The 7,720-nt window shown below is 45.7% G+C and overlaps 1 pseudogene; it reads left to right on the plus strand.

Moving 5' to 3' along the window:
* Nucleotides 1–278: 278 nt before the first annotated feature.
* LOC129629862 (serine/arginine-rich splicing factor 3-like) lies at nt 279–1,137 on the plus strand (annotated as a pseudogene).
* Nucleotides 1,138–7,720: the final 6,583 nt, after the last annotated feature.

Here is a 7,720-nt window from a genome sequence, read left to right on the forward strand (position 1 = left end):
ACTCGCTCAGACGTGTCTTACTGTGTGACCCCATGGACTGCAGCATCCCAGGTTTCCCTGTCCATCACCAACTCCCAGAACTTGCTCAAACTCATGTCCATTGAGTAAGTGATGCTGTCCAACCATCTCATCCTCTGTCATCCACTCTCTTCCTGCCTTCAATCTTTCCCAGCATCAAGGTCTTTTCCAATATGAAAATTCATATTAAAAAACTGGAAATAGGCCATTTCATGGATGCCGGTTGTGCGAAAGCATCCAGGAACGCCAGGTGTGAGGTGGACTGGGAAGACCTAACCTAGGTTCTGTGGATTTGAACCTCCGCATTTCTAACTAAAGATCTCGAAATGCATCGTGATTTCTGTCCATTGGACTGTAAAGTTTATGTAGGTAATCTTGGAAACAATGATAACAAGACTGAATTGGAACGAGCTTTTGGCTATTATGGACCACTCTGAAATGTGTGGGTTGCTAGAAAACCTCTCGGCTTTGCTTTTGTTGAATTTGAAGATCCCCAAGACGCAGCTGATACTGTCCGAGAGCTAGATGGGAGAACACTCTGCGGATGCCAAGTAAGAGTGGAACTATCGAATGGTGAAATGAGAAGTCGTAATCGTGGCCCACCTCCTTCTTGGGGTCGTCACCCTTGAAATGATTATCAGAGGAGGAGTCCTCCACCTCCACGCAGATCTCCAAAACGGAGAAGCTTCTCCCTTCTAGAGATAGGAGAAGAGAGAGATTACTGTCCCGGGAGAGAAATCACAAGCTGTCCTGATCTTTCTCTAGGTCTCAGAGCCAATCTAGGTCAAATGAAAGGAAATAGACCAGTTTGCAAGAGAAGTGGTGTACAGGAAATAACTTCATTTGACAGGAGTATGTACAGAAAATTCAAGTTTTGTTTGAGAATTCATAAGCTTGGTGCATTTTTAAAATGTTTTAGCTGTTCACATTTGTTTGTTGGAACAGTGACACAAAGGTGTAATTCTCTATGGTTTGAAATGGATCATATGAGGCATGTAATATCAAGAATTGTTACTTTACAATGTTCCCTTAAGCAAAATTTAATTTGCTTTGGATTTTAGTATTGCATAGGCTGATAATTAACCTCTTAACTCCTGCTCAGCTAAAGTCGATGTTTAACATTATGGAAATAAAAACTGGCAAAAATTGGAAGATTTTTTTTTTCAACATACCTGGGATATGGTATGCAGCTGTAGTTAAGCAGTTTTTAAAAGCTGCTGTGAATTCAAAAGCCAGCTGGAAAAATTAAAGCTGCACCCTTAAACTAGATTAGAGGTTTAAAAATCCCACTAGTCTTCACACTGGACAAAAGGTTGTCCAGTTGGTGTAGAATCTAAGAAGTTTCAAGGAAGTTAGTTTACCTTTGCTTTAGGTTGTAAGTTCCTTCTGTGATTGCTGTATATGAATACATAGCTCTTTGTAACATTCTTTATTTGGAAATATGAGACTACTCAAGATAACAAATGTCCTGCCAGTTTAAGGGTACATTGTAGGGCTGAACTGAGTTACTGTGCAAGATTCTTTTTCCATGTTGTCATTTGTAATATGTTTTGTGAGAATCCTTGGTATTAAAGTTTTGGTTATAAATTGTTGTTTAACCTGAAAGCCTGTTTTTCCTTGCAAAACTAAAATCTGAGCTTGGTACCAAGTCCAGGTGTAACATTCCTATTGGAAGCCATACTTATATTTTCTTGTAAAGTGCTTTTGAAAATAAAATATAAGCATAATTGTAAAAAAAAAAAAAAACAAAAACTGGAAATAATTACCTCAAGCAATTTTTAAATGTAATAACAAAGTTGGCAAGTCTGTGTTTTATAAAAAGAGCATCAATTTCAAGGTTTAAAAAGCTGTTTTAGGACCTACTGTATAAAAAAAAATGGAGAGAAGACAAAAGAATGATCTATCTGAGATTGGCTCTGTGTTAGAAATTGCTGAGATTAATTGACGGCTCCATCCACTTTTGTGCATGTTTGAAATTTTCGATGGTAATACATTTAAAAAGTTTATTTTCTGTTAAATATTTTCTGTTAAAACAGTCTTCTCCAGCAACACAATTCGAAAGCATCAATTCTTCAGTGCTCAGCCTTCTTTATGGTCCAACTCTCACACCCATACACAACTACCGGAAAAACCATAGCTTTGACTATATGGACCTTTGTCGGCAAAGTGATGTCTCTACTTTTCAATATGCTGTCTATGTTTGTCATAGCTTTCAAAGGAGCAAGCATGGCTCCTTTTTAATCTCATTGCTGCAGTCACCGTCTGCAGTGATTTTTGAGCCCAAGGAAACAAAACCTGTCACAGCTTCCACAATAAGGCATCGGCATTCAAATATTTTTAAAGCAAAACAAAAGCTTACTTTGAATTGGCTTAGTCATAAACAGCATCCTGATCTCAACAGCCTCTGAGCAGGAGTTCTGAAAGTAAGAAAGTGCACCCCTGATTGGGAGACATTGAGCTCTCTGCCTAAGTGGGGAGGGTGCCACTCCGAGGGTCTCACGATGGGAGTCAGAACCATGGCCCCCTGGGAGCCCGCCTGTGAGGCTCCGCAGTTCAGGCCCAAGAACACAGGCATGGTGGGGACAGTACTGACACGTGAGGCTGGACCTGGGACACCCACTCCATTTCCTGGATGGTCTGTATCGCCTTGTGGCCAACCCTTCCGGGAAACCTCTCTCAGGACTCGGTGATGCAAGCCTCCACCATCACCCTTTCATGACGCGCCTTCTGTCGCAGCACAACTACGGTTCTCCTCCTGCCTAGGAGCAGCCATCCTACACACACACCATGTCTGGACCAGCAGTTTGGCATGTAGGACACCACCACCACGTCCGAGGCAAGCAGGCTCCACATCTGGGCGCCATGCCTTCAGTTTCATGGGCCCCGGGCTGGCACCCTCAGGTTTGTTTGAGGGGCAGTCGTGAGGTCCACCTGTATCCCAAGCAGCTCCCCAGACTGGCTGGTCAGAGCAACAAGCAGCCTATTTGAACTTGGGGACGCCCTGGCCCCTGCCCACCGCCTATGGGTGACCACCTCTGGCCCTGCTCCCGAGGAGGTGGGTGCCTGGATCAGCAGATGGGGCCACACATGCACACACTCGGCGGCAGAGACAGGAATGGTGGAGAAAGGCATCTCTGGCCCCCGCCCAAGCCGCGTCTCCCGCCCAGACGCCACCTTCCCGTCAGCACATGCACCCGCTGCAGCTCCTTGTTCTTCTCCTCCAGTTGGGCCTCCATCTGGCGCAGCCTCTCCTGGATGTTGCCGTGTCCTTCTCCCGCCTGTCGGCAAAGAACAGCATCAGCTCCACTCACAACGACCCTATCCTGACAGCACGCCCACTGTGACGGCAGGGGCAGCAAGCGGGCCGTGCTTTGTGCGGACCAAGGCCCCTGGTTCGCGGGGGACACGCCCGCACTCCTGCTCAAACAGCCTGCGCGGCTTCGTGTGTGACACGTGGATCACAGAGGGTTCTGGTGACCGCCTTGTAAGAGGAGACTTGCTCGCCCCCACCCCAGCCCCGCACCCGCGGCCGCTGCGCCCCCTCCTTGGACTTCCTGTGGCAAGCTGCACAGGCAGCAGGCAGCGGCAAGTGCTGGAAGCGCAAGGCACACATTCTACCTTCCTAAGCTGGGAGGTAAGTTCCAACCGTTTAGCCTCCTTAGTGGCAGAGCTTCCGGAAGACAAAAGGTCGGACTACAAGGCCGACTGGGGACGGACAGCAGAGATGCTAGGGGAGAGAAGAAACCAAGCCTTGAGAGGAAGATCACAGGCAGAAGGGCACCCCCTGGCGGCTGTTAGTGACCCTGCTCTGGGAGGGTCTGCGAGCACCCGACACTGCTGGCCGCTAGCGACCAGACAGCCCCTCAGCTGCTCACTGAGCTCCGGGCAATGCTCCCGACAGCCGCGCCAGCACAGGCCAGGCCCGACTCTCCATGCCCAGCCAGTGCCCACCGGCAGCGCGGGGCAACACCTTTCCCGCCAGAAGGACGGGGTGGCTGGCAGTGGGGACGATGCCCCCAGCAGTGCCACATCCCCGAGACGCGGCCTCTCACCCCAGGGCTCCTGGGGATGGATGCAAGCTGGGAGTGGGACCCCGGGTCTGCACGTGCCCCGCTGTGACTTCTTCAACAAGTGTATGGATAAAGACTTAAAACTGTTCATTACAGAGCTATTTTGGCAATCTCTTAAACAAGAATGGGATTTTTCTAGGTCTCTATCCTACTAGGCCTTGAGTTGCTGACTCAACTCAGCAGCAGTGACTCGGAGCTGATGCATCCTGGGGACACACAGAACACAGGACAAAACTGGAGGGAAATTAACGTAGGGATGACACAGAAGCAGGGGCTGCCTGACACTCAGTGAGCGCTCCCATCTCAGACCGGCAGCACGACCCCCGTGTCTGCATTCCTGTGTGGACTGAGCAGCACGGGCAGGGGCGTGGTGGGACAGCATGGGAACAGGCCCTCCCCACGGCCGCCCCCCAGGGACCCAGAACGGCACCTTGGAGAGCAGGGCCACCCTCTGCGTCAGCTCAGCCTCCACCTCCGGCAGCATCTCTGCCCTCCGCAGCGTCTGCTGCAGCTTCTCCACCAGCTCCAGGTGCTCCTGCAAGTGGCGGTTCTTATCCTCTGTCTACAAAGGGAGAGCAGAGGATCAAAACAGGCCGAGTGGTGTAGCCACTGTCACTTTAAGTAAGCTGAGACAAAACCTAAATGCACGTGTCTACTGGATTCCTTCTCTTACGGAAGCTGCGTCAGGGTAAATTTTCTCTCAGTGTTCCTGGACTTGGTCTCAGTGAGCAGAACACCTCCTGCCAGAGTATTTGCTTTTCCTAAACGTTCCCCAAAGACATCTTTAAAAAAACAACAACAAAAAAATGTTTTTATATATTAAAGAAGATCAGTTTCTGTAGAATCCTATTCATTCTTATTGACAAGTTAAGGGAAGAAGGGTTCAGTACGGACCCTTCTTAAAACATCACCAGAATCATCATTTGAAGGGAACCCTACTGACTGCAGATGTAAGCCAAAATATGGCTTTCATCTCCTCTGAAATACAGACCTGATAAGAGCGTGCCTGGTGAAATGCCAGTCAACTAATATTTGTAAATGCATGATCATTCTTTTAACAGATCTTCTTACTCTGAAAAACTTTCAATGTAGAACATTTAGACAGATGCTTTTTCAAACAAGAAAAAAATTAAAGTATCTATAAGGTCAGGTTCCTGAGGTTAGCATTTGTTTCTAAACAGTTTTCTTACTTTTTCTGTGTGTCTATTACTCTATGTACATACACAAACAATATGATATGCTTTAAAACCCTAAGAAAACAATAGTATATGGTACATAGTATTTTCTGATCTGCCTTTTACAGCCATTATTTTGTATATCATAATGCTCTTAATTAGTATTCCACATCATACATTTCAATGGCTTTCTAGTATTTTATTTTTGTGGTGGGGACAATGATACACTTTGGCACACACCAGACTGATTCACTGTGTTTTGGAGAAGCCGGATTTGGTTTTCCTGGTTAAGTCCTGATTATCTGAGACCACACGGGAACAGGAGGGAGTAAGGCTCACCAAACCACAGGAAGTACAAACCCTAATCAGACCAGAGCTCTAACCTTGTCTTTTGTCACAGTGACCCCAGTTCCCAACAGGCAGCCAGCTGCCATGAAGTTCCCTGCTGTTCTCTGCTCTTTCAGTAAAAATGCTAACAAGCCAACAATTAACGTTCAAGTAAAACAAAAGAATCAGGAGTGGAATTCCTCAAAATGGTTAAACCAAGTCCCAAATAATTCAAACCTGTAAGTTGCAGCCACCCCCAATTTTTTAAAAATGTATTTCCTTCCAGTACAGCTGATTTACCATGATGTACATCCACACTTTTGAACACAATATTTTAGGGTCATAAGAACTTTACACTGGGACTTGATTTCCAACATAGGAGTCACATGAAAAGGTCTTTACCTTCCTTCCTCAGTAATTCACTACTATAAAAGTCAGACACAGTTTAGTAAAGGCCATTACCTGTTGATGCATAGAATCCTTATTTGCAATTTCATTTTCAAGTTTATCATTGAGGTCGTCCTAAGTTTCAAATTAAAAGATGCTTACCCCTTGGAAGGAAAGTTATGTCCAACCCGGATAGCATATTCAAAAGCAGAGACATTACTTTGCCAACAAAGTTCCATCTAGTCAAGTCTATAGTTTTTCCTGTGGTCATTAATGGATGTGAGAGTTGGACTGTGAGGAAGGCTGAGCACCGAAGAATTGATGCTTTTGAACTTGATGTTGGAGAAGACTCTTGAGAGTCCCTTGGACTGCAAGGAGATCCAATCACTCCATTCTGAAGGAGATCAGTCCTGGGATTCTTTGGAGGGAATGATGCTGAAGCTGAAACTCCAGTACTTTGGCCACCTCATGAGAACAGTTGACTCATTGGAAAAGACTCTGATGCTGGGAGGGATTGGGGGCAGGAGGAGAAGGGAACAACAGAGGATGAGATGTCTGGATGGCATCACTGACTCGATGGACGTGAGTCTGAGTGAACTCCGGGAGTTGATGATGGACAGGGAGGCCTGGCGTGCTGCAATTCATGGGATCGCAAAGAGTCGGACACGACTGAGCTACTGAACTGAACTGAAGTTTCAAATCAAACATAAAGTTAACGTCCTCAAAATTAAAGTCCTAGACATGGCAGTTTTCTCAGATGTGAGCAAAAATGCACCTACCTCAAAGGTCACATTTGCCATGAGTGGCACCCATCTGTCTTAACGTTCTGGGAAGCCACTCAGTTTACCAAGCTTCTTTTCTACATAATAGACCCAAACAGCAAACAAAAAGTATACTAAACTACCCTGTTATTGCAAGAATTCCAGGAGGAAAGGTATCTGGCATGAAGTCAGGACCTCTGTCTGCTACACCATACAGGCGGGCTTGACCCAGAACAGGGAGGGACCTTCAACAGATCCAATGGGGAGCTCTGAGGCTCGTTTCCTCGGGTAAAAGTTGGAAAAATCTCATGCAATTTCCTCAGAATTAAAGTAAGAATATTAACGAGTGGAAACAGAAGTCAAAGTGTAACACAACTGGGAACAGCCTTCTGAAGCCTAGTTCTTCTAAAGCAGAGTTACACCACATGTATGAAATGCTCAAATCAGGACCAGAACTTGCTGCTGGTTCAAATCCTGTCTGCCAGTTCAAAATCCATTTCTCGTCCCTCCCTGGTCACTAAGTAACCAATGTGGGCCAAAATTTTCTGTCACTGAAATGTTCTGAAGTATATACCTTGATGTTTAAAAGAAACACTTTTCACAGCAAGTTTTCATCTTCTGGGATATACTTTTTAAAGCTTCCATCCCCTGTAGTTTTGACTGCATGTGCCAGGCCTCTAGAAGTTAGTGTGTTAAGCTGAACCAACTTGATTGGAGTCACTGTCCATACATAGGGCTTGTTTTCCAAAGAAAAATATTATTTAGAGTAGCAAAATTATAAGCCTGCCCAGGCATGTTGTAAAGCCACTGGAAAGGTAACTTGGAGCAAGTTTTGTGAATGGAAATGTAGTGCTCAAGTCACATTCTGCTTCAAAAAGTTGTAACAAATACAGATGAATTAAAAGAAAAAAAAAGTGAAAGGTCTTAAAAACGCTTTTTCCAGAATTCTATATGTATTAAACTCTGCTACCTAATCTCCTCC

The sequence above is a fragment of the Bubalus kerabau genome, chromosome 16 (genome assembly GCF_029407905.1).
Source record: "Bubalus kerabau isolate K-KA32 ecotype Philippines breed swamp buffalo chromosome 16, PCC_UOA_SB_1v2, whole genome shotgun sequence".
Taxonomy (NCBI): domain Eukaryota; kingdom Metazoa; phylum Chordata; class Mammalia; order Artiodactyla; family Bovidae; genus Bubalus; species Bubalus kerabau.